Source organism: Diabrotica virgifera, chromosome 2 (genome assembly GCF_917563875.1).
Source record: "Diabrotica virgifera virgifera chromosome 2, PGI_DIABVI_V3a".
Classification (NCBI taxonomy): Eukaryota; Metazoa; Arthropoda; class Insecta; order Coleoptera; family Chrysomelidae; genus Diabrotica; species Diabrotica virgifera.
The window spans coordinates 94,942,773-94,968,381 of NC_065444.1; the positions used below are offsets into that span (position 1 = coordinate 94,942,773).

Below are 25,609 nucleotides of genomic sequence, written 5' to 3' on the forward strand. Positions count from 1 at the left end.
CACAAAATTGTTCTACATTAAATTTGAAATAAAAAAGGCCCTATGCATAGCCCTTCTAGAATGAACGGTTCCAAAGTTACGGAGGTGGTATAGTATAATTGGTCCAAAAAAAGGCCTAACCCAGACATCCAAAGTAAAAGTTTTCCTTCAACACCAAATTCTTCTATATGGTCCACATATTGTTCAGTAAAAAGTTACACCATTTTGAGCGTCCGGTTTGGGGGGGAGATGGGGGAGAAGTAGGTAAATTAGTAGTTTTTTTACGTTTTTCGTCAATATTTCTAAAACTATGCTTTAGCGTAAAGAATGTTCTATAGAAAAATATTCAACATAAAATTTAAAACGAAAAAGGTTTGATACATAATTGTTATAAAATCAACGGTTCCAGAGTTACGGAGGGTGAAAAGTGGAGGTTTTCGATATTTTTTATATTTACCGATTTCTCCCTCCTCTCGTCCCCAAACCCGACGCTCAAAATGGTGTGACTTTTTTCTGAACAGTATGTGGACCATATAGAACAATTTGGTGTTGGAGGATAACTTTCACTTTTGATGTCTGGGTTTTTGGTATAGTTGTATCATAAATATTGCCCAAAAAAATATAAAAAGTATCGAAAACCTCGATTTTCACCCTCCGTAACTCTGGAACCGTTGATTTTATAACAATTATGTATAGAACATTTTTTGTTTTAAATTTCATGTAGAAAATTTTTGTATATAACATTGTTTACGCTAAAGCATATTTTTAGAAATATTGATGAAAAACGTAAAAAGACTACTAATTTACCGGCTTCTCTCCCATCTCCCTCCCAAACCGGACGCTCAAAATGGTGTAACTTTTTACTGAACAATATGTGGACCATATAGAACATTTTGGTATTGGAGGAAAACTTTTACTTTGGATGTTTGGGTTAGCCCTGTTTTTGGACCAGTTATACTATACTACCTCCGTAACTTTGGAACCAGTCATTTTAGAAAGATTATGCATAGGGCCTTTTTTATTTCAAATTTAATGTAGAACAATTTTGTATAGAGAGTTGTTCATGCTAAACCGCATATTATTAGAAATATTGGCGAAAAACTTAAAAAACTACAAATTTACCGATTTCTCCCCCCTCTCCCCCCCCCCCAAACCCGACGCTCAAAATGGTGTGACTTTTTTCTGGACATTGTGTGGACCATATAGAAAAATTTGGTATAGAAGGATAACTTTCACTTTGGATGTCTTGGTTATGCCATCTTTTGGATCAACTATACTATACTATATTGTGACTCCGAAATTTTAGTATTTTACGCTTTAGTTATTTGTCTTCTACCGGAACCACGTTTTCCTTCTATCTATTTGTCCTTAGGCAAGCCGCACACCAAAGAAACATAAAACGAAAAACATGAAACATGAAACGTGAAACGTTTCATGAAAATGAAACACTGCTAAACAAATCTTAAAAGTCCGCCTACCAATGAAACGAGTGTGATTCATGCTCATGACACATTTTTATTTTCGGAGAGTTTCATAAATGGCCGGACGTATATTTGTTTAGCAATGTTTTATTTACATGAAACGTAATTTAAGGCAGGCCGCACATCAAAGAAACATGAAACATAAATTACGTTTCATGTAAATAAAACATTGCTAAACAAATATACGTCCGGCCATTTATGAAACTCTCCGAAAATAAAAATGTGTCATGAGCATGAATCACACTCGTTTCATTGGTAGGCGGACTTTGAGATTTGTTTAGCAATGTTTCATTTTCATGAAACATGTTTCATGTTTCATGTTTCATGTTTTTCGTTTCATGTTTCTTTGGTGTGCGGATAGATATCGTCAAGATGTCGTAGACTGGGATCAAGATCTCGATTGATGAAAAATTGTTTCATTTTTAGAAATTTTTTTGGCGTTTCTGGCCTATTCAATTTTACATCTGACTTCTATTTAAGCCTAAGGTTGCATATTTATCCAGCATCCTAGATATTTAATACGTTTAATACATTTTTGTGCCTTATCCATAGCTCGTTTATATATCTCCTCTGTGTACAGGAGTACGGGTTGAATAATTATTGCGAGATTAAACAACCTTGTCTTACTCCTGTTTGAATTTTTATGGTCTCAATGTCCCCCATCTACGTTCTAATAAATGCATTCTTCTTTTGTTCATTTCCATCCAACTTTGGACATAGACCTTCCCCAAATCTTTCCATTTCCGTCTGTCCTTGGCTGCGCTTTCCAGTTAGTTCCTGCAGCTTTTACAATATCGTCCTTCCATCGCATCTGAGGTATTCTTCTTCCTCTTCTTCCTGTCCACGGTATCCAGTTTTGTATTTCAGCATTCCATCTTCTTTTATCTTCCTGTCTCGCATTGAGGCCCGCAAATCTCCATTTTAACCCTGTCATATGTTCAGTTACATTTTTTACTTTTGTTTTCTCTCTTATCCATTTGTTTGATTTTCTGTCTTGTAGTTTTATTCCCAACATGGATCTTTCCATTTTTCTCTGAGTTATTTATATTTTGTTTATGTTGATCTTTGTTAATGTCCATGTTTCTGAGACATACGTGAGATCAGAAAGGATGCACTGGTCAAATACACGGGTTTTTAGGTACTGTTGTAACTTTGTGCTTTTTAGATCTTAACTTTGCAAAAGCTGCCCACGCCAATCGGATTCTTCTCTGTACCTCAATTGTTTGGTTCTCTTTATTAGTTTTGATTATTTGACCCAGGTATATACAGGGTGAGTTTTTAGTGCGGGTTCGGTCGATAATTCCATTATGGTATAGAATATCGAAAAAAGTTATTTAGAAAAAATGTAGGCAATGATATTCTCTAGGCTTGGAAAATATGTCCATTTCTACAGGGTGATCAGTAACTACGTGGTATATCAAACATATAATTTTTTAAATGGAACACCTATATATTTTTTGATATTTATATTCCTCTCATAATTCCTGTTCATAAAATATAGGGTTTTGCATTACTATACAGAGTATTTAACAAGTTATGACCATTTTTATTTCGAAATCCCTATGAGATTAACACCATGTATATAAAGAACTAATTCATGAACAATAATTTGTTTTCTATAATAAGATAAGCAATGTACTGTAGTTTGTAAATTAAGTTTAATTGAAATCATTGACGAATATTTGTATACAGGATGAACTACAAAACCAAATTACGATTTTCTAATTTTTTTTAAATGGATCACCCTATATTTTATTTTTTAGACATATTGTATTTATGATATTCTTTCATTTTTATATAGCATTCCCTATATCTAAACTCATCACTTTCCGAGATATTTTCAGTTATTTTCAAATTTCGGGAACACATTCAATTTTTCTTCTAGAAATAAGTTAGTATTAAGTGAAACATAACAAAATTATTTTTATTCAATAAATAACTAACACAAAATATAAACCATAACAATATGCAACGAATGTATCAATAAATGGGATATTAAGAAATTATCATATTTCCCTAATGTACAAGAATCGTAAAATTCCAACAACAAAAAAGTTGTCTTGTATAAAATAATATAACAAGATTATTTTTTTTTAATAAATAACTCACATAAAACGTAATTCAAAACAATATACATAGTCCTGTCGCCAGGGGGGGTACAACGGCCTCGTTAATTCAGATGGACTTACTCAAGTTTTTTTTATGTATTTTGACCCGTAGAACACGAATTTTTTGGGTAACAGTTGATCCGGATGTCGATAAGATTGTTATAGACCAAGAACTTGAGGAATCAAATAACAGCGATTTTTGGCAAAACAAAACAATATTTTGTATTTTTTGGGCCATTTTAAGTAAAAAATATTTCTACAAGTTTTTTCGTAGGATGCACAGTTTTTAAGATAAACGCGGTTGAACTTTAAAAAAATCGAAAAATTGCAATTTTTGAACCCGAATAACTTTTGATTAAAAAATAAAATAGCAAGTCTGCTTACCGCATTTGAAAGTTTAAGTCAAATTATATCGGTTTTGATTATTTGCATTGGTAAAAATTTGTTTTTTTATTGTTTAACAAAGCTATAAACACGTAGGGTTTCCCGTGCTTTTACATGCGTTTTAACGCATGTAACGTAGAAATAGACTTGATTGCACTAGTACCTATTCTACCTACTCGTTCGATTTTAAATGAGAAATCATAGAAACATCACTCACGCACTAGTTGTTTGTAGCTTTGTTTAACAATAACACAATAAATTTTTAGCAATGCAAATAATCAAAACCGACATAATTTGACTTGAACTTTCAAAGGCGCTAAGCAGAATTGCTATTTTATTTTTTAATCAAAAGTTATTCGGGTTTAAAAATTGCAGTTTTTCGATTTTTTGAAAGTTCAACCGCGTTTATCTCGAAAACTGTGCATCCTACTAAAAAACTTGTAGAAATATTTTTTGCTTAAAATGACCCAAAAAATACAAAATATTGTTTTGTTTTGCCAAAAATCGCTGTTATTTGATTCCTCAAGTTCTTGGTCTATAACAATCTTATCGACATCCGGATCAACTGTTACCCAAAAAATTCGTGTTCTACGGGTCAAAATACATAAAAAAAACTTGGGTAAGTCCATCTGAATTAACGAGGCCGTTGTACCCCCCCTGGCGACAGGACTAACAACTGATGTAACAGTTTTTAGATTGTTATATAAACAGTATTCTGAGCCAAGAAATTTTTAGTAAAACATTTAATTTTATAAGCACTTAAACTACAAAACAAAATTACGATTTTCTCATTTTTTTAAATAGGTATTATTATTTATTTTTTGGGAATGTTGTATTTATGATACTCTCTCATTTTTATAGAGCATCTTCTATAATTAAACTTCTTAGATTCTGAGATATTTTTAGTTTTCTTCATTTGTCGGAAATACATTAAATTTTTATAAGTAAAAATAACAACAAATAAGTATTGTGTAATAATAGGTATAACAAATATTTGCATTCAATAAATAGCTAACAAAATATATAAACTATAACAATATTTAGTGAATGTACCAGTTGATGTGATGTTAAGGATATAAGTCTAAAGTAAATTTAGAAATGTTCTATGCAATTTTGTAACCGATTTTCAAACGACCGAGCCATATTTCTTAACATTTTTGTTAGTTCATATTATTAAAACCTTCTCTTATTCTATCAGCTTCTATTTTTCATATCATCGGGCGTTGTTGCATGCTTCTGATATACAAATTTTTTTCACATGAAAAAATCAATTTTGGAAGAACTGGAGCACCGTCGGTCGTGTAAAAACCTCAATCGTAAAAAAAATGTGCGCCAATCAAATAATCGCCAAAATAGCACCTTAAACATTTATAGATCACCTAGTTTGACTATGAGTGTTAACAAAGTAGAGATTTCTTGATGCATATTAATGAAAATTAGTATGAAAATTATAGTACTAATAACTGCGCGTCACAATCTGCAATTAGGGACGTGTTACTAAAACTTTTTGGCTTAGAATACTGTTGATATAACAATCTAAAAACTGTTACATCAGTTGTATATTGTCTTGATTTATGTTTTGTGTGAGTTGTTTATTAAATAAAAATAATCTTGTTATTATTATTATACACAAGACAAATTTTTTTGTCGGAATTTTACGATTATTGTATATTAGGGAAATTATGATAATTCCTTAATATCACATTTATTGATACATTCGTTGCATATTGTTATCGTTTATATTTTTTGTTAGTTACTTATTGAATAAAAATAATTTTGTTACGTTTCACTCAATACTAACTTATTTCTAGAAGAAAAATTGAATGTGTTCCCGAAATTTGAAGAAAACTGAAAATATCTCGGAAAGTGATGGGTTTAGATATAGGGAATGCTATATAAAAATGAAAGAATATCATAAGTACAATATGTCTAAAAAATGAAATATAGGGTGATCCATTTAAAAAAATTGAGAAAATCGTAATTTGGTTTTGTAGTTCACCCTGTATACAAATATTCGTCAATGATTTCAATTAAACTTAATTTACAAACTACAGTACATTGTTTATCTTATTATAGAAAACAAATTATTGTTCATGAATTAGTTCTTTATATACATGGTGTTAATCTCATAGGGATTTCGAAATAAAAATGGTCATAACTTGTTAAATACTCTGTATAGTAATGCGAAACCCTATATTTTATGAACATGAAGTATGAGAGGAATATAAATATCAAAAAATATATAGGGTGTTCCATTTAAAAAATTATGTTTGATATACCACGCAGTTACTGATCACCCTCTGGAAATGAACATATTTTCCAAGCCTGGAGAATATAATTGTCTACATTTTTTTTAAATAACTTTTTTCGATATTCTATACTATAATGGAATTATCGACCGATCGCGCACTAAAAACTCACCCTGTATATTCGTCAACAACCTCAATATTGACATTATTTATATTTATATTTATTCTGTCATTTGTATTTGTCATGATTTTTGTTTTACTCATGTTCATTTTTAATCCTATCTTCTCCGATGCGTGTGGTAGTTGAGTCAGCATTGTGGCTAGTTCTTCTTGGTTGGTTGTAATAAGGACAACATCATCGCAATATCTGAGGTGATTCAGATTCTTCCCGTTTATGTTGATACTCATGTCTTCCCATTCCAGTTCTTTAAAGACGTCTTCCAGAGCTAAGGTGAATAAATGCATGTGCCAATAGAAGTCACACATTACGTTTATTATATCATTGGGATCGATTATTCTTTTTTGTAATCATTCTATTATGTTTTCGTGTTTGACTTCATTAAAGGCCATTTCATAAAGTTTGAAAAACTTTACAATTATTATTTTTTTTTTTGTAAGCATTTATTAACAATCAGAATTACATATTCTATAAGCTAATTTGATAACAAGTACAATAACATATTATATCAATGTATTATTGTACACTAAAATGGCGTTATGAGGTACATCACCCAGCGGTTTCACCTCAGTTTCAGCGAAGATCTATGGGCCATAATCTTCGCAATCTTCTGTTGTTTAGTGGCTGTAGTAATGGTAATATTAATTGGTTGGGGTGGTCTTCCAATTTCTCGTGATGTCTGTTGGCTCTTTCTTGAATTACTGTGCTGACTAACGGGATGTTTAGGTCTGTATGAAGGGTTTGGTTGGAAATGTACCACGGGGCATTTGCGATGGTGCGTAGAATTTTTGATTGAGTTCTTTGGATAATTTTTGTGTTTGATTTGCTGGCACAACTCCATAGTTCTATACCGTATGTCCATATAGGTTTGATGACTGTTTTATAAATCAGCAGTTTGTTCTCAATTGAGAGTCGAGATTTTCTACCTATAAGCCAATTAATTTCTTTCACTCTCAACTCAATTTGTTTCTTCTTCTTTAAAATGTGTTGTTTCCAGTTTAATTTAGAATCAAGATGAAGCCCCAGGTATTTGACGATGTTCTGTTGTGGTATGTTGACTTGATTAAGGCTAATATTTGGGCATTGGTCTTTCCTTAGTGTGAAAGTTATATGTGTTGACTTAGTTTCGTTAGCTTTTATCTTCCATTTCTTTAACCACTGTCCAATTTGGTCTAGGTGTTCTTGAAGTTTTAATACTGCAGCTCTTGGATCCTCTTCAGTTGCAAATATTGCTGTGTCATCAGCGAAAGTTCCAATGCTGGTTTGTGGAGAGGTTGGTAAATCGGATGTGTACAGTACATAAAGAAGTGGACCCAATATACTACCTTGTGGGACTCCTGATTGAATTTTGTTACGGTTTGATAGTTCATCCTCCACTTTAGTTTCAAATTCTCTGTGATTTAGATATGATTTTAATAAGTCAAAGTATTTGTTGGGTAGGGATTTTTTGATTTTATAAAGTAATCCTGGGTGCCATACCTTATCAAATGCTTGGCTGATGTCCAGAAAGGCTGCTGTGCAATACTGTTTATTGTCCAAAGCTCTATTAATTGCATTTGATATGCGATGGCATTGTTGCACTGTAGAATGACCTTGCCGGAATCCAAATTGGTGTTCTGGGATCCAGTTTTGGAATTCTAGGTCGCTCATAATTCTTTTAAGTAACAGCTTTTCAAGAAGTTTTGACATTATTGTTTTGACAATTATTTAACTGTGAATCTTATCCGTACCAAGTGCTTTTCCAATTTTCATGTTTTTCAACGCGTATTTTATTTCTCATGTTATAATGGATGAATTATAGTGATACTATAATTCAGTTGGTGATAAATAGCAGTCTAATTTTTGCATGAGAGTTTAATGAAAGGGTAACAAATCAATTGAAAGTTCTGTCGGACAAAATACATGTGACGTTTTCGTGGTCTGACCGATACAAATTTTTAACCTGTTCCATAATTAAAACTTCCCCTGTTCCAGTGTTCCCATGTCCCATATATCAAAGTTTGTCCAACTAGACACCCTTAAGCTATTAACAAATTTTCAGCTTGCTATTAATCAACTTTTTTTCATACGCGGGATCCACACCTATTAATTTATTGACATGCAGTCTATGTGCTAAAAATATGGGGAGAGGGAAACATCAAAAATGTTTTTTTTTGAATTGTGAGGAAGATCAAGCCAAATCTAACCCAGCCATTCAAAAGAACGACAAAAATAATACAAGAAAATATAATTATTTCGAAGTTTGCCAAAAATAACTTACATAACAAACAAATTGTTTTTTGAAAATTTCAAAAAAAATTTTGGCCTCTTTTAAAAAAATCAAAAATTTTAATCTAAAAAATCTGAAAAAATCAGTATGTATCGCTCAGTAAACTCTAAAAATATGAGGGGGAACACCAAAAAAATGGGTTTTTTCAAATTTTGAGGAATTTCCGGCGAGAAATTGGCAAATCTACCTTCGCGATTCAAAAGAATGGAAAAAATACACTAAAAATAATTATTTCTTAGCTAGCCAAAAATTACCTACATAACCTAAAAATTTCTGAAAAATTAAAAAAAATTTCTGAGCTCAATTTTGATCCAAAAAATCTGATAAAAATCAGTGTGTTTTAAGGCATAACAATATACATTCACAAATTTTTTCACATTTTTTAAAGCAACAGATCGCTAAAATAAATTGTTTTCAAAAAACACCTTTTTTACGATAGGGCAGACCTGGGGTCACAGAGGAGGTAAAAATTTGGTTAGGGGCGTTTTTAAATATGTACTTTCGATTATCCAATACTAAGTAAGAATCCAGCCGAGTGCAGATCTTGCCATCTTATCCCGCTATAGCCTTTGTATTTTTTTTAATATTGTGAACTGTCAAAGCGTGTGCACGCGTGTGCATTTGACTTGACAGTGTTCATTGAGTATGTGCCACCTTCGACACAGAACGTCATCTCGCTATTCTATTGGTTTGTAATCTGTACCATATGTAATAGTATATTATTCAACGAGCATGTAATGATGGCTATTACTCACTCTGATGAATTACGACACTCGCCATTACATGCGAGTAGAATACTATACTTTTTCTACGACCTTTTTTATTTTAATTAATAAAAAATTTAATTATCAACTACTCGAGATTCAAATTATAATAATTTACAAGAATACCTAAATGCTATTTACCCCTAGTACGTGGCTGAATAATTGGTTGCCTACTATTACCAAATTATTATTTATTTTAAAAATACAACTAGAAATAGTCAATATAATTTCTATTCGTTTCCGAAAAATTATAAGCTTAAATTTGTAAATTAAATAAATTAATTAAATTTGTCGATTAATCTAATAAATAGGAAATGGCTGTTGTCGGTGGACGTATTTCAATAGTTTTAATGTATATTTACATTTAATATATAATATAATAATATAACTATACATAATATATATTATAACATATTTAACACAATATAACTTGAAAAATAAACAAAATATTAGTTATAAATTCTAATTAACATAAACAAAATGAGCTAATGTCATTGTCACTAAAATAGATGATAAACGTCAAAATTTTTAGTAAACAAGATATAAACGTAAAAAATATACTGACATTGTTACAGTTAAGATTCTTTTAAAAAATTTTCGAAGTTAATTATCGATATATATTACAATAATTATTGTATTAAATAAACAACTTTAAATAATTTTATTTGCAGTTTATATACGATTAATATTAAAAGTGGCATGCGTCACTTGAATCTAACTTCAGCCCGTGAGTAATGACCCGTGAGTAACTTCAGACCGTGAGTAATGAATTATTACTCACGGGTACAGTAATGGGTGCTATTATCTATGAAAAAATAGCGAATTATGAGCATGTTATTAAACGGTCGTAGAAAAAATATATTATCATAATGAAGCCCGTTACAATACAGAGGTATTGAAATTGTAATTTTATCCAAGTATGAAAGCCGAAAAAACTGCTTTCGACCACAGAATACAAAAAGGTACATAAAATTTTAATTTGTTTTTAATTTTTACCTACGTAGTACTTTTATATAAAAAAACAATTGATTGAGCATTATTACATGATAATTAACTTCGTGTATAAAATAATTTATTTAATATTTTTAAGTTTATGCTTAATTGCTAAAAAAGTATAAAAAAACAAATTAAAGTTAACGGGTTTTAAAGACGTATTTCATAGTGCACTTTTGTTTATCAGTAATTGCCCAATGTTGAAACACATTACAATTTTTTTACATTTTAACATTAGGCTATTTTTGTTTAAATCGATAAAAACTACTAATGGTTAACATTTACATATCTGTAAAAAATACATCTCTTGAAGCCCTTTTTTCACTTAATATACGAATACAAAGGTGCATGGACGTCAATCAAGATGTATATGCGTGTTTTATTGACTATAATATTATAGCATTCGATAAAGTATGAAATTAACAACTAATAATTATTGTCCTGAAATCAAAGAAGATAGACTAGTTGTAATAAAGCTAAATTGAGTTCCCAATAACACATTATGTATGCGGATGACACTGTCATCGTAGCCGAAAATAAGAAAAGATCTTTAGAGACTGGTGACCAGAATAGCGGAATAAGAAAAAGAATAGGGTCTAAAAACTTTTATAAAAAAGAACTTTTTATAATAAAAGGTTTTCATTCTTTATAGGATCCAACATAAAATTATTGTACGAACGAACTAATTGAACAAGTCTCGAGATTCCAATATCTAGGAATCGAAATATGTAGTTATGGAGATGTTAAAGAGAGCGTCCGAAAGCAAGTAAATAAAGCCAATTACGTGTCAGGATGTCTGAGGGATGTCATCTGGAGAAACAAGGATATGAGGCTGGAAGGGAAAGTACGCATATACAAATCATGTGTAAGACCGATCATGACGTACGCGATAGAAACAAGATGTGACACAGCAGAAATCAAGAGGATACTGAGAACATCAGAAATGAGAGCGCTGAGGTCAATAACTAGGAAAACACTGAGAGACAGAATACCGAACGACAGAATAAGATATCTCTGTAACATACAAGATATAGTACGGTGGGGAAGACAGAGACGACGAGAGTGGAATCAGCATGTGATGAGAATGGACAGCGAGAGAATAGCCCGTATAGCCAGGGATTCTAAGCCAACGGGCAAGAAACCAATAGGAAGGCCCTTTAAAAGGTGGCGAGATAGCTGGCAGTCATCACAGCTACGAATACAAGCTCAAAATCGGTAAGGAACAGGCCAAGAGGCCTATTATAAGAAGAAGAAGAAGAAGAAGAAGAAGAAAAAGAAGAAAAAGAAGAAAAAGAAGAAAAAGAAGAAAAATATATAAAATTATAAACTATTTTGTTTGTTCAATTTCTGTCATAAAAGAATTTTGTAATCCAAAAAAAAACAAAAAATAGTAAAATCCTGTATAAAAGGTATATGTATTTAAAAACCCTTAAAAGGGCCACATCAAAATCACATAACTAGTTTTCGACTGATTTACCAGTCATCATCAGTGCTTACGTGCAATGTACATGCTAACCACCAAGATAGTATTTAACAAAAATATTAGGGTCAAAGCCCAGTAAAAGAAGTCCGTCAAGGAAACATTGGTTTAAAAAGCTACATAAAGTATGGATGTTTAAAATATTTAGCTAATCTGCCCCAGGTAACATCTGAGATGTGGATTTGACTTGTTTACATGTTGAATATATGACAGCAAGTGACAATGGGGTGGATAGGACCTCTGAACGATGACAAGACAGAAAAAAAATTTGTAATCGAGTTTTTTAGAGGCATATTTTCTCTAGCGGTTTAAACTCATATAAATCAAAGAAAATATTTAAAATGATATATATAATAAATAACTTATAAAATTTGAATTTTAAGTACACAGGGTGATTGACTAGTGAGGTAAAACTCCATAGATCCGTTATAGTAATAGATAGCGATAAAGGTTAATAACAAAAATTGTAGCCAACTTTGAGCTCCACATTACAAAATTAGTTAGAATATTACAGGCTGTTCGATAACAAGAAGTTTTGGAGAACCTGGCGTTGTAAAATTCATTAAGGTAGCACGCCTTAGATGGATAGGTCATGTAGTCAGACGAGAGGAAGATGTCATAATCAGAAAAGGGTTTGACCGAAAAGAACCCGATAGGACAACGAGCAAGAGGGAGAACGAGACTTAGATACCAAGACAATCTAGAAAATGATTTGATATCAATTGAAATTAGAGCATGGAGAAGAGTTTCAGAGACAGGGGCGAATGGAGGATTGTTCTGAAGAAGTAGGGGTCGCCAAGTTCTTGAAAATTTCAAGATTTTGTCTTGATCTTGTCTTGATTTCAAGACAAGATCAAGACAAGAAGTAATTTTAGATTTCAAGACAAGACAAGAAATTTTTTGTCAATACCAAGATTTCTTGTCAAGAAATCAAGAAATCTTGAAATATCTTGACTAGGTATTAATTTGTGAAAAAGATAACTTATTTTAACATAAAATAACATATTTTAATGTATTGAACACTTTTTTTGCTAAAACGATTTACAAAATGTAAATCATGTAAATGTAACATAAATTTTTAAATCGGAATTGATAAGCCATGAATTAAGGCAGATAATACTTCTTATGCTGGGGCCACAGTAACGGCATTAGACGTTACTGTGGCCCCAGCATTATGGAGTCAACGTCTAGCCCATTTCTTGACTTTATCATTGTTAAAGCTGCTATTGAAAATAGCCTTTCCACAGGTACAGATGTTGCTGGCATTCTGAGAAAATCCTCGGCCATTTTCGATAATAACGGGTAGACATGCTCGTGTCTTCTCTACCAATCAAGTAGATTCTCAGCATTTTCTGACCTAGGCCTATTTAAGAATTTTTTGACTCTGGTATTCTGTAGGTCATTTTGGGATTTATTAGGCCGTGTCAGCACGCATCGCAATAAAAAGGTCGCCGGGGAATCACCGGACCAGGTAATCAAGAAATTTCAAGATCTTGAAATTTCTTGAGTCAAGACAAGATATAACATGTCAAGAAAATGTCAAGACAAGATTTTTTTAATTTCTTGATTTTTTCTCAAGACAAGACAAGAAGTTGTTATCAAGACAAGAATTCTTGTCTTGTCGACCCCTATGAAGAAGGCTTTGGCTCATAAGAGCTGTAACGCCACTGATGATGATGAATTCTTTCTCTAGCTTATGCTGCTTGTAGAATCATTGTTAGGTTCATTTTTTCTGACTTATTGCAAAAAAAAGTTGTTAGGGATAAACAAAATATATTTTAAACTAATAGTGAAATAGTATTAGTAATTAATAGTAAAGTACTAGGAAATTTATATTCATAAATTGCCTTGTTAAAGATTTAAACGTGTTTTATCAGGTAATTACCTCCAATATCTTAAATTGTTAATAATTTTACAAAGTTTACCGCACCTAATGCAGGAAACATAGAGTTTGCTTTATCGAGGTCCAAAAAAATTGTCAGATACCTGGTCAGGCCAAAGTCACGTGAATACCTTATTTCTCTGGATCAATGGAAGTATCAACCTATTTTTATTTCCCACTTTTCTTTACATCCAATATTTATGTCAAAGATGGATTGATGATCCACTTCAAAGAATATAGCCTTGATGCGAGTCGACTTCTTTGGATATCAAAAAGCATGTTGTGGACCAGTACTTGGGCGGTATTATCTAACCAATGCATGATTGTAGCACAGAATGGGTGAAACTACTGCTAATGTTCGGTAGTTACATTGTAAATATAGGTTTTATTGTATTCTTAGTTATATTCTTCTTTTCTATCTACCATGTATTTTCAGAATGTTGGTTACCATAATAGCTATCTTAATTTTATTCACTGACACCCTAAGTAGCATGCTTGTATCAATACTGTGACATAATTATTATGTCACAGACTGTTTTCAGCTCCCGGCCTAACAGACCCGAGTTGTTTACCAAGTAACCTTTTTTATGATTTATGATGTTCTATTCCTTCTCGACTTTTGGAGTAAATTCTTTCTTGTTTCTTGTAAATACTATTCGAGATATTATTTATTTCTAGAACATTGAATGTTGTATAAATAGTAGGTGTTTTTGTAATTAGGAGGGCAGTTGTGAATTTGAAAACGTCGGTGTACTTTGATATGTAACGGGCGCGGTATATTTTTGAATTTGTAATTGGATAACTTATTAGATTTAGTGTAATAAATAAATTAGATATCGTAGTTTGTAAAATAAAGGATATAGATTCAGTGTTTTTCATTTGTTTAGATGCAAGGTATTAAAAATAAATAAAGTCAACTAAAACTAAACATTAGTGCCTAGAAGATCACAGAAAAGTCAATTTTGTAACAATGCCATAATAATCTCGCAAATTATTTAATCACGAAGCCTTTCTTCCGCCCTTTCTTCGCCATAGGCTGTGTTTTCCTGCGACTTTCCCTTTTATAATATTTTGTAGCAACCTATATTTGGGACCTTTTCTTGATGCTTTTTATAATCTCGATAGTCTTGCTGAGACGTTCTAGTATTGCGGAGGTTCGAATTTTCTCTATCCATATCTCAAGAGGATTTAGATCAATTTTGTTCACAGTCCAAGACTCGACACGATTTTAAAATTCCTTTGGAGCGCACATTTTGAAAGCCTCAAGGCGATTTAGATCAATTTTATTCACAGTCCAAAACTCAATTTTATTCACAGTCTTATTTGAAAAATAGTTTTCTACAGCGCGGCGTACAGATTCTTGGTAAATCGAGAGGGGTGGTTTTAGGGGAGCCCGGGGGTAGGAGTGGCAAACTTTTCTACATCTTTTAGGGGCCCCAAAATTGATATTATGACTCGTTTTTAGAGATCAAATCTCTGACGGATTATTACGAAGCCCAAAAAATTTTACAGTACAGATTGATAATTTTTTTATTTGTCGCTATACACGATTAAAAGAGATGTAAAAAAAATTATAGTTGTATACACCTTTTTGAAGTTATACTTCTTTACCGGCGATATGAGGGTGAATTTTTATATGTTAAAACCTATGATCCCGGCGCATGCGCATTATAACTTTGTTCTCAAATGACATGTCAAAAATTATTCAATATGGCGGCTGTGGCACAGCTGTAGTTAGATTATTTATGGTTGTTGCGTTTTAAAATTTGTGTGAAAAGAAACAACAAACAAAAGTTAGTTAATAGTTATGCTGCCTTTTTAAACAGTTTTCATATACCTATATTTCTGGACTTTTGGACTATTTTGGACAAGGAAAACTCATTCTAATTTTGTAAGTAGTTTTTATTATAATCATATTGTAATTATACATTTGGATTATGTTGAAATACAGTAGAGCGTCGATTATCCCAACTAATTGGGGGACATAGGTGTTCGGAAAACCGATTTGTTCGGATAATCGAACTACAATATATTGATACATATTTATAGTCAAACAAATTTATCCACAAGTGAATAAAAGCCATATTTATATACCTACATATTTATTTATATCTTGATAATGACAACTAGCAACTAAACAAAAAAGTGCAGTCTTTGCAACAACATAAATATTTTTGGATACAATATTGAAGAAAATTAAAGATATTTTAAGCGTCAATTACTAACGCTTGCTCGGATAATCGACGCTCTACTGTACCGGGTGTCCCAATAAGAATGGCTCTCGGCCATATCTCAGGAACGGTTTATTGTAAAGCTTTGAAATAAAAAATTTTATAACAAAAGTTGCCTCAGGAAAAGCCTGGAAATTATTTTCATAATTGTGGGTCCACCGCTAGAGGGCGTAATTGAATATCAAAAATAAAAAAATCTAAATTTTACAAAATTTTCCTAATGAAGGGGCACTGGAAATCCGATTATTGTATTCTTCATCAAATTCTGCGCATATTTGATTTAACAAGTTTAACTCTACCTTTGCAAATAAGAGGTGGGGGTGAGTGGGAACCTTGTTATGAAAAAATGGCTGTAAGTCCGGTTCTGCTAAATCAAATTTTGAAAACTGGGTCTTGTTGAAGACAGATCTTTGTCTTCAATGTAAGCGTGATAATTTTGAACCATCCTAATAAGTAATAAGCCAACTGGGAGGCGTTATTTAATTTTTTTCAGAAATCTAGTTTTCTTTGGAAAATATTAAATACAAGTATGCATTTTTAATCATACTTTATAAAATTAGATTAAATTAGCAATAGAATAGCGAAAACCGCATGTCGATATCTTTTGTCTATCTCAAGATATCTCGAGAAACGTGTAAATTTTATACATAACTGTTACTATCAACGGTAAACTAAGTTAATGAAAAGTAGTGTGCTGTGGAAAAAAACAAAATAACATTTTCCAGATGTCAACGTATAAAAATATAATTAATTAAAACAACAATATAAAGAGAAACAATACTATTAAAATTAAATATAACACAGAACAAAAAGAACTGTGACGACCTAAATATTCAAATTGTTGCCCATCATATACTACTCTAAAATACATTATCCAGAGAATACTAAACGCCATTCAAAGCATATCGAGAGCAGAAATTGAGACTGCTGTTCAATCTACTCTTGAAAGAGTAAATGTTTGCAACGAAAATGATGGGCAAAAATTTAAACGTTTATGTCATCACTAAATAGTTGTTTTTATTTCTTTGTAATAGGGCTTTTCAACGCTTCTCATTTGTTTCGAGCCTCTGTCATATGCCGTATAATCCGTGTATAATATTAATATACGAGATATGAACGAGGCTCGAAACAAATGAGAAGCGTTGAAAAGACCTAATATACGTTGACAGCAGGAAAATATTTCTTTGTTGTTTCCATAGCACACTACTTTTAATGAATTATTTCGTTTACCGGTGACAGTAACAGTTATGTTTTTAAATTTACACTTTTGTAAGATATCTCGAGATAGAAAAAAGGTATTAACATGCGGTTTTCGCTATTCTGTTGCTAATTTTGTCTAATTTTGTAATATGGTATTAAAAATGCATGTTTGTATTTAATATTTTCCAAGGAACACCAGATTTCTGAAAAAAATTAAATAACGCCTTCTAGCTGGCATATTACTCAGTAAGTTGGTTCAAAATCATAACTTTTACATTGGCGAAAAAGATCTGTCTTCAACAAGACCAAGTTTGTAAAATTTGATTAAGCAGAACCGGACTCACAGCCAGTTTTTCATAACAAGGTTCCCACTCACCCCCACCTCTTATTTCCAAAGGTAGACCTAAACTTGTCAAATCAAATATGCGTAGAATTTTATGAAGAATACGACGATCGGATTTCCAGTGCCCCTTCATTAGGAAAATTTTGTGAAATTTAGATTTTTTAATTTTTGATATTCAATTACGCCCTCTAGCGGTGGTCCCACAATTATGAAAATAATTTCCAGGCTTTTCCTGAGGCAACTTTTGTTATAAAATTTTTTATTTCAAAGCTTTACTATAAACGGTTCCTGAGATATGGCCGAGAGCCATTCTTATTGGGACACCCGGTACATTTATTTTCTCAAGAATGGGGATTTTAGAGAGAAATCCCAAATTAGGTCCGATTTTTATTTTTAAATTATGATTTTTTGGCGTAGATTTATTTATCTAGTAGGTATAGGTCTGGATCCCGCGTATGAAAAAAAAGTTGATTAATAGCAAGCTGAAAATTTGTTAATAGCTTAAGGGTGTCTAGTAGGATAAACTGTGATGTATGGGAATACTGAAACAGGGGCAGTTTTAATTGTGGAACAGGTTAAAAATTTGGAACGGTCACACCACGAAAACGGCACATTTATTTTGTCCGACAGAATAGACTTAAACTCTCCTAACAGAGATTAAACTCTCATGCAAAAATCAGACTGCTATTTATCACCTGTCATAATTCCTGTCATTTGAAATATTCTACATGTTCCACTCATTAAAACGCCCATTTGGTGATAAATAACAGTCTGATTTTTGCATGAGAGTTTAATCTCTGTTCGGAGAGTTTAAGTCTGTTCTGTCGGACAAAATAAATGTGCCGTTTTCGTGGTCTGACCGTTCGAAATATTTAACCTGTTCCACAATTAAAACAGCCCCTGTTCCAGTGTTCCCATATATCAAAGTTTATCCGACTAGACACCCTTAAGCTATTAACAAATTTTCAGCTTGCTATTAATCAACTTTTTTTTCATACGCGGGATTCAGACCTAGTATGTAATGCTTTGATTTACATACTTAATTTGATTACCAACAAAAGTTTTACCAATCTTCATCTAATATATTGTTTTCTTACTGTTTTGTTATATTTTAATATTTTCTTCCACAAAATTTAAACTTCATAATTTAATTATATTCAAAACAACTATCAAACAGTAAAACGTTCAGTTACCCTATTTTTCCACATGACAAATAATGTGGAATTGGACGAGTGAGTCTAGGCTTCGATTACGAATCAAAGCGCCCACAAATTCACGGGTTCGATTCCCGATGCAAGTTTTTATTTTTTTATTTTTTTATGCACTTTATGATTGTAAGTATATTTGTTATATAATTTTTTTTTTAGAAAATGCGTATTTAAAATTTTTGCCAACAATTATTATTGTTCAGAAATCATTTTTTTCTTTGTGGTATTTTTCAATGTGTTTGTGTGCGTTTTATTCTTTTATTTTTTTAAATTTTTGGTATTGTCTTAAAAAATCACATAATATGTAGTAGAAGTATAACTTCTTACGTGCGTACAAAGTACACACACATTCATTTTTTATATTATATTTCAAAGTTCAAATGTACTTTTTTAAATGCTACCAATTCTAACAATTTCCCGAATCTCTTCGAATAAATTGATTTAGGTGTATGCCATCCAAATAAATAGATACTTTTTCTAATTAACTATGCTGATTGGGAAATAAGCCACAATTAAATTGAAAAATTAATTTTATTAACGTTTCGACGCGCAAATCGGATGTCGTTTTCAAAATACAAAATATTACTAAATTAAACAAATAGTCTAAGAGCTAGTGAACCCTCCGACTAACGGTCGTCCTGTAAGACTAGAAATTTTTCTAGTGATAATTCATAGCACACCAAGGCTAAAAACCATGACCTGGCAGGCATCAGCGGTGCACGTGTACCAAGTGAATCGAAAAGTGCAAATTTAGGGGGGTAAAATAAACTTTCTCCTGTAAGGTTTAAATTTAAGTAAGTGTTTGAGTAAGTCATTTAGAAGAAATGTGTACAATGACAGGCGATTCTAAAGAGCATAAGACCTTGCCAGGCGAGGGGAAAGATTAGGGGTTTTTCCTAAAATTAATCTTTTTGCATCGAACAAATTTTTTTTTCGGTTTTTTGAATCATTCCAAACAGAAAAGGTCTTTAATGATTTTTCTCTTAAGTTAATAGTTTTTGTTATATAAGCGATTGAAAATTTAAAAAATTGCGAAATCGGCAATTTTTAACCCTAAATCGGACATTTATCTAAAAATTTCAATGTTGCCAAGGTACGTAGATATTCTTTAAACATTGATTGATGAAATCCCGAAGAGTGTTTTGCAATAAAATATCGAAAACCCCTTTGTTTTTTTTAATTGCTAATCAAGCGGGCGCGACACTGTAGTATAAGTGAGGACGTTTGAGTTTGCATAAATTCATTATCTCGAAAATGGGCAAATTTCAAGAGAAATCCTCAGACAGGTCGATTTTTATTTTTGAATTAGGACTTCTTGGCATATATATAATACTAGTGACGTCATCCATCTGGGCGTGATGACGTAATCGATGATTTTTTTAAACAAGAGTAGGGGTTGTGCGATAGCTCATTTGAAAGGTTATTTAATTCTCTATTCAGTAATATAAACATTAACATAATTATTTATACAGGGTGTACAAAAAATTTTTTTCTTTTATTTGTCAAATTTAATCAAAGTTAATTTAATAAAAAAAAATTTTTGTACACCCTTTATAAATAATTATGTTAATGTTTATATTAGTGAATAGAGAATTAAATAGCCTTACAAATGAGCTATCGCACAAGCCCTACTCTTATTTAAAAAAATCATCGATTACGTCATCACGCCCAGATGGACGACGTCACTCGTATTATATATATATATGCCAAAAAGTCCTAATTTAAAAATAATATTCGACCTGTTCGAGGATTTCTCTTGAAATTTGCCCATTCTCGAGATAATGAATTTATGCCAACTCAAACGTCCTCACTTATACTACAATGTCGCGCCCGCTTGATTAGCAATTAAAAAACAAAGGCGTTTCCGATATTGTATTGCAAAAAACTCTTTGGGATTTCATTAATCAATGTTTAAAGATAATCTACCTACCTTGGCAACTTTGAAATTTTTAGGTAAATGTCCGATTTAGGGTTAAAAATTGCCGATTTCGCAATTTTTAAAATTTTCAATCGCTTATATAGCAAAAACTATTAACTTAAGAGAAAAATCACTAAAGACGTTTTCTGTTTGGAATGATTCAAAAAACCTAAAAAAAATTTGTTCGATGCAAAAAGAATAATTTTAGGAAAATCCCCTAATCTTTCTCCTCGCCTGGCAAGGTCTTATGCTCTTCAGAATCGCCTGTCATTGTACACATTTCTTCTAAATGACTTACTCAAACACATACTTAAATTTAAACCTTACAGGAGAAAGTTTATTTTACCGCCTAAATTTGCACTTTTCGATTCACCTGGTAGATACACGTGCACCGCTGATTCCTACCAGGTCATGGTTTTTAGCCTTGGTGTGCTATGAATTATCACTAGAAAAATTTCTAGCCTTACGGGAAGACCGTTAGTCGGAGGGTTCACTAGCTCTTAGACTAAAAAATGTTGTTACTTAGTAAAAAATTCTTCTAATAATTTATTTAATCTGACTCATTTATGTCGGCAATTGAAACATATATGTAAAGTAGATGACTTTAAAATAATATTGCCAATATTTATGAGTTGCGTTCCTGGGACGACTTTATTGAAAGATAGTTCATTCGATTACATGAAATCAACCCCAGCTCAACAATATCTGCCACAAAAAAATCATAGCAATCAAATCATGTGATCTGTCTTTAAAAAGACAACCAAATGCAACGGTGACAGTAAAATTCTCGTGTTAGAGATTCCATAATAAATCACCGTTGCATTTGGTTGTTTTTTGCTTTAAGACAGATCACATGCTATGATTTTTTTTTGTGGCGAATATACCCTTTTCAATTTAATTGTGGCTTATTTCTCAGTTAAAATTATAAAAATTCCACAAGGAAATAGCTTCAAAACAACAATACTTTTTCTCTCCTGGTATTTTTTCTAAAAATGCTTCTTATTCGAGTTAGGTATTTGCAATTTTTTTTAAGTACCTTAATTTAGTAATTTTTGGATATTTTTTTCTAAAAAACTAAAAAATTATGTGCAATTCTATGAAAAGCGTTATAATTTTTAAACCTTCTAGTACAAGTAATAATATTTTGACAAGCTGAATCGCTACGACCGCAGTGTAGATTGCTCGAAAGGCATATTCGAAATATTTAGGTCCATGTTTTTAGCGAGATAAAAACCATATTGACCCTTGTCAAAATATTCTCACTTGTACTTAAAGGTTATAAAGCTGTTTGTAGAATTTTAATGTACCTAATTACTTAGTAGTTTTTTAGAAGAAAAATCAACAAAAATTTTAAAATAACTCAAAAGCATTTTTAGAAAAATTACAAAGAGAAAAAGTATTTTATTAAACATTAAGTATGTGTTGATTAAAAAGTTTTTTTTTTGTTAAAAACTTATTTGTTAATAACAATTTCCAGCCCACTTGTTAGACCGATCTGAATTTTTTTTATGTTTCATAAGGGTGTCGGGGCCGATTTAGAAGCGGTGTAGCTTGTGACTTTTGACCAGTCATAAGCCAGCTATAGGACTGGGTAGGTACAACACGCAAAAGTTTAACCTACTAATTGCGCCAGTAACTATGCGTTTGTAGGAGGACTCTAGATGCGTCTAACGGTGTATATCTCTATCTGGGAAAATTCGAATTTTTAGTTATAGTCCTCATAAGTATTGTCAGATCCATTTCCTATGGGATAAAAACTGTTTTTCAAGCTCACTAAACGCTATAATACCTGCCGTTATCATATATGCCCTTGGATTTACGGTTAAGCCGTTTAGAAGTTATCAAGCTCCAAAAGTATAATCCATTTAACAATTATCGCCTAAATGATCTAGTTGTAGTGGTTACAGGCACTCCGAGTTTATTTGCCAGCCATCCCAATATTTTTTTCAATCTATTCCGAATAGAAAAAAATCTAGTGTGCATTCGTTGCACACAAAGAATTATATTGAAAAAAAATTGGTATGGCTGGGATATGAACTCGGATTTCCCTCTGGCAAGTTTAGGGTCGTAACCACTAGATCATTTGACCGATAATGCGTCAAAGGCGACCATTTATAACGTTTAATCGAGAAACATTACATTTAAGTTCATACATTTAATTTATAAAAAAATTTGAAAAACTACTGATACAAGAATAAAAAAAACCGTTAAAATAAGTCGCGCACACAATATTCCAGCTACAAAAGAGCTGATGTGAATATTACGTGGCGCAAAAATGTATTTTCATATTGATGGAAAATAAAATTTTAGTTTTATTTTGAAAGATTTTTCCATAATATTTGCTTAATTTAAACTAAATCGCGCCACAAAATAGCTTCAAAGTGCAAACTGTATCGAAGTTACACATTTGTAACGCGATTTACTTCAAAGTTAGTAAATAATATGGAAAGATCTTTCAAAATAAAACTAGAATTTTATTTTCCATCAAAATAAAAATACATCTTTGCGCCACGTGATATTCATAAATATCATCTCTTTTGTAGCTGCAATATTGTGTGCGCCACTCATTTTCAGCGGTTTTTTATTTTTGTTTATTATTCAAAAGCTGTTAATTTTAAAATGTTTTTTTTTTTTGTTTTTTATATATTTCTAATTTAAAAAGTGTTTATGCTCCACTTATTCACTAGAAGAACAGTTTCAAAACGCCAAAACTTTTACTACGGATATTGGCCAATATCGCTTTTTTTATCATAAGATTGTGACAGCTAGATAAATTCACTTGTACTGGCCTACAATCGATGAAAGGAAAAGTGAAACACACTTACCGATTTTGAAGAAAGTGAAATTATGCGCCGTACTCCGCCAAACTGTTAGAACATATCACATAACTAATAAATTTAACAAGCAAATTACACAGGGGGGCTAAAATGCACTTTTAATTGAGCAGTTGTGTTTTACAAAACAATGGGAAAATGGTAATAGCAACCGACGATATGGTTGCTAACAATTCAAAAGTACCGCGAAGACTGGGTCCCACCATTATTACGAGAATCGTGTTGCGAGAGTTTGCAACTGGCCTTGACTTAACTGTTACCTAATGCAAGAGAAGGAGGGCGATTTTGCGAGAAATGAGTGGTGCTAGGATTAGTGAATGCACTTAATGATCGTTAGGTACTTCCTGATGCTTGTAATATGAGACAACAATGTAACAACAAATAACAATAAATAAATTAAAATCCACGTTAGCAGATTGTCTTTGCTTCGTATTTTCAGTTAATATAATATAACAAACCACAGGAAACAAAGCCAAAAAAGGACTTAAACTATGGAAAAATTACTGGCCGCTATTTTTTAACTGGAATCTCTGAGGGAAGTCAATAGAAAAGACGTACCATCTCGTTGGTATCGAAATTTTTACGTCATGGTTTTTATTAACATTTCCCCATGTATCCCTAATAAAGTACGTGTCTCCTAGTGGCGGGATACGGGCAACAATACATTGACTTATAGGGTAGTCCTTACAGTAGGAATCCTGGCCTATACAGAAAAATGCAGGCGGGTGTGGGATAATACTGCACTTTGGTTGCATTGGTGGTGTATTGGCTAAACGTGCAGGGCAGGGTATGGCGCTGATAGAAAAGGCATTCAGGCATCAAATATCCAAACAAAATATTTTCAGGCCATAATAATGAAAAGACCTTCTCCAACGCAATAAAAACTTATACTGAAATGATGGCATCTCCTGAGGTAAAATATTCTGGAAGTAAAATTAGCCTCCGTTCGGATCTCCGGGTGAGGACTATCTCAGGGGGAAGACCATTACAGGTTAGAAAAATCAGGATAGGGTCTTGGAATCTTGGTAGTCTTACAGGTAAGAGTCTGGAGTTAGTGGATGCGCTCAAACGAAGAAGAGTTCAAATTGCTTGTATTCAAGAAACTAGGTGGAAAGGACAAAGGCAAAAGAACTAGGTGAAGGATACAAATTGTGGTATGTAGGGAGTAGTAACACTAGAAATGGAGTTGGTATAATTGCTGATAGTGAAATGAAAGATAACGTAGTAGAAGTTCTAAGAACGAGTAATAGAATGATGACAGTGAAATTTGTAATTGATAAAGAGGTATTGAATGTTGTGTGTGTGTGTGTATATTCCTCAAACAGGTGGGGGTGAGAATGAAAGAAGAGCTTTCTATGACCAATTAGGAGACGTACTGAGTGATATTCCAGCAGAGGAGAAAGTTATAATATGAGGGGATTTCAATGCACATGTGGGCCAAGCCAAGACAGCATATGAAACAATACATGGGGGATTAGGCTTTGGAACTAGAAATGAAGCTGGAGATGACATGCGTGAATTAGCAACAGCATTGGATATGGCGATTGTTAACACATTCTTTAAAAAGAGAGAAACTCAACTTGTTACATACAAAAGTGGACAACATCAATCCCAAATAGACTACTTCATGATAAGGAAAAAGAAGATATACGTGAATGCAAAGACTGCAAGGTAATAGTTAGTGAGACAGTAAGCCAACAACATAAGCTGCTTGTTCTGGACATCGAAGTAAAAAGCGAAACTAAACAAAAATATCGGAGAGGACCACAAAAAATCAAGTGGTGGATACTAAAAGATGAGAAAGAAGGTCTATTCAGGGAAAGAATAGTAGAAGAAATACGTTGGAACATGAAAGGAAGCCCTAACACAATTTGGAGAAAAATGGCCAATATTATTAGAGAGACGGCTATTGAAATACTTGGGAAAACGTCAGGAAAGAAGTGTGAGGATAAAGAGACTTGGTGGTGGTCAAATGAAGTACAAGAAAAAATAAAAGAGAAGGGAAAATTATATAAAAAGTGACAAGAAACCAGATCGGACATAGATCTTCAAAACTACATCGTGGCGAAAAAGGAAGCGAAAGTAGCAGTAGCAAAAGCTAAAGCAGA

General features: G+C 32.2%; 1 protein-coding gene across 1 annotated transcript in view; it reads right to left on the bottom strand.

Moving 5' to 3' along the window:
• LOC114330397 (ABC transporter G family member 23-like) overlaps positions 1-23,722 on the bottom strand; it is a 172,514-nt gene extending 148,792 nt beyond the window's left edge. The window contains exon 1 of the mRNA XM_050643853.1: positions 23,493-23,722. The gene's annotated coding sequence lies outside the window, so the exon portion shown is untranslated. The remainder of the gene's footprint in view (positions 1-23,492) is intronic.
• Positions 23,723-25,609: the final 1,887 nt, after the last annotated feature.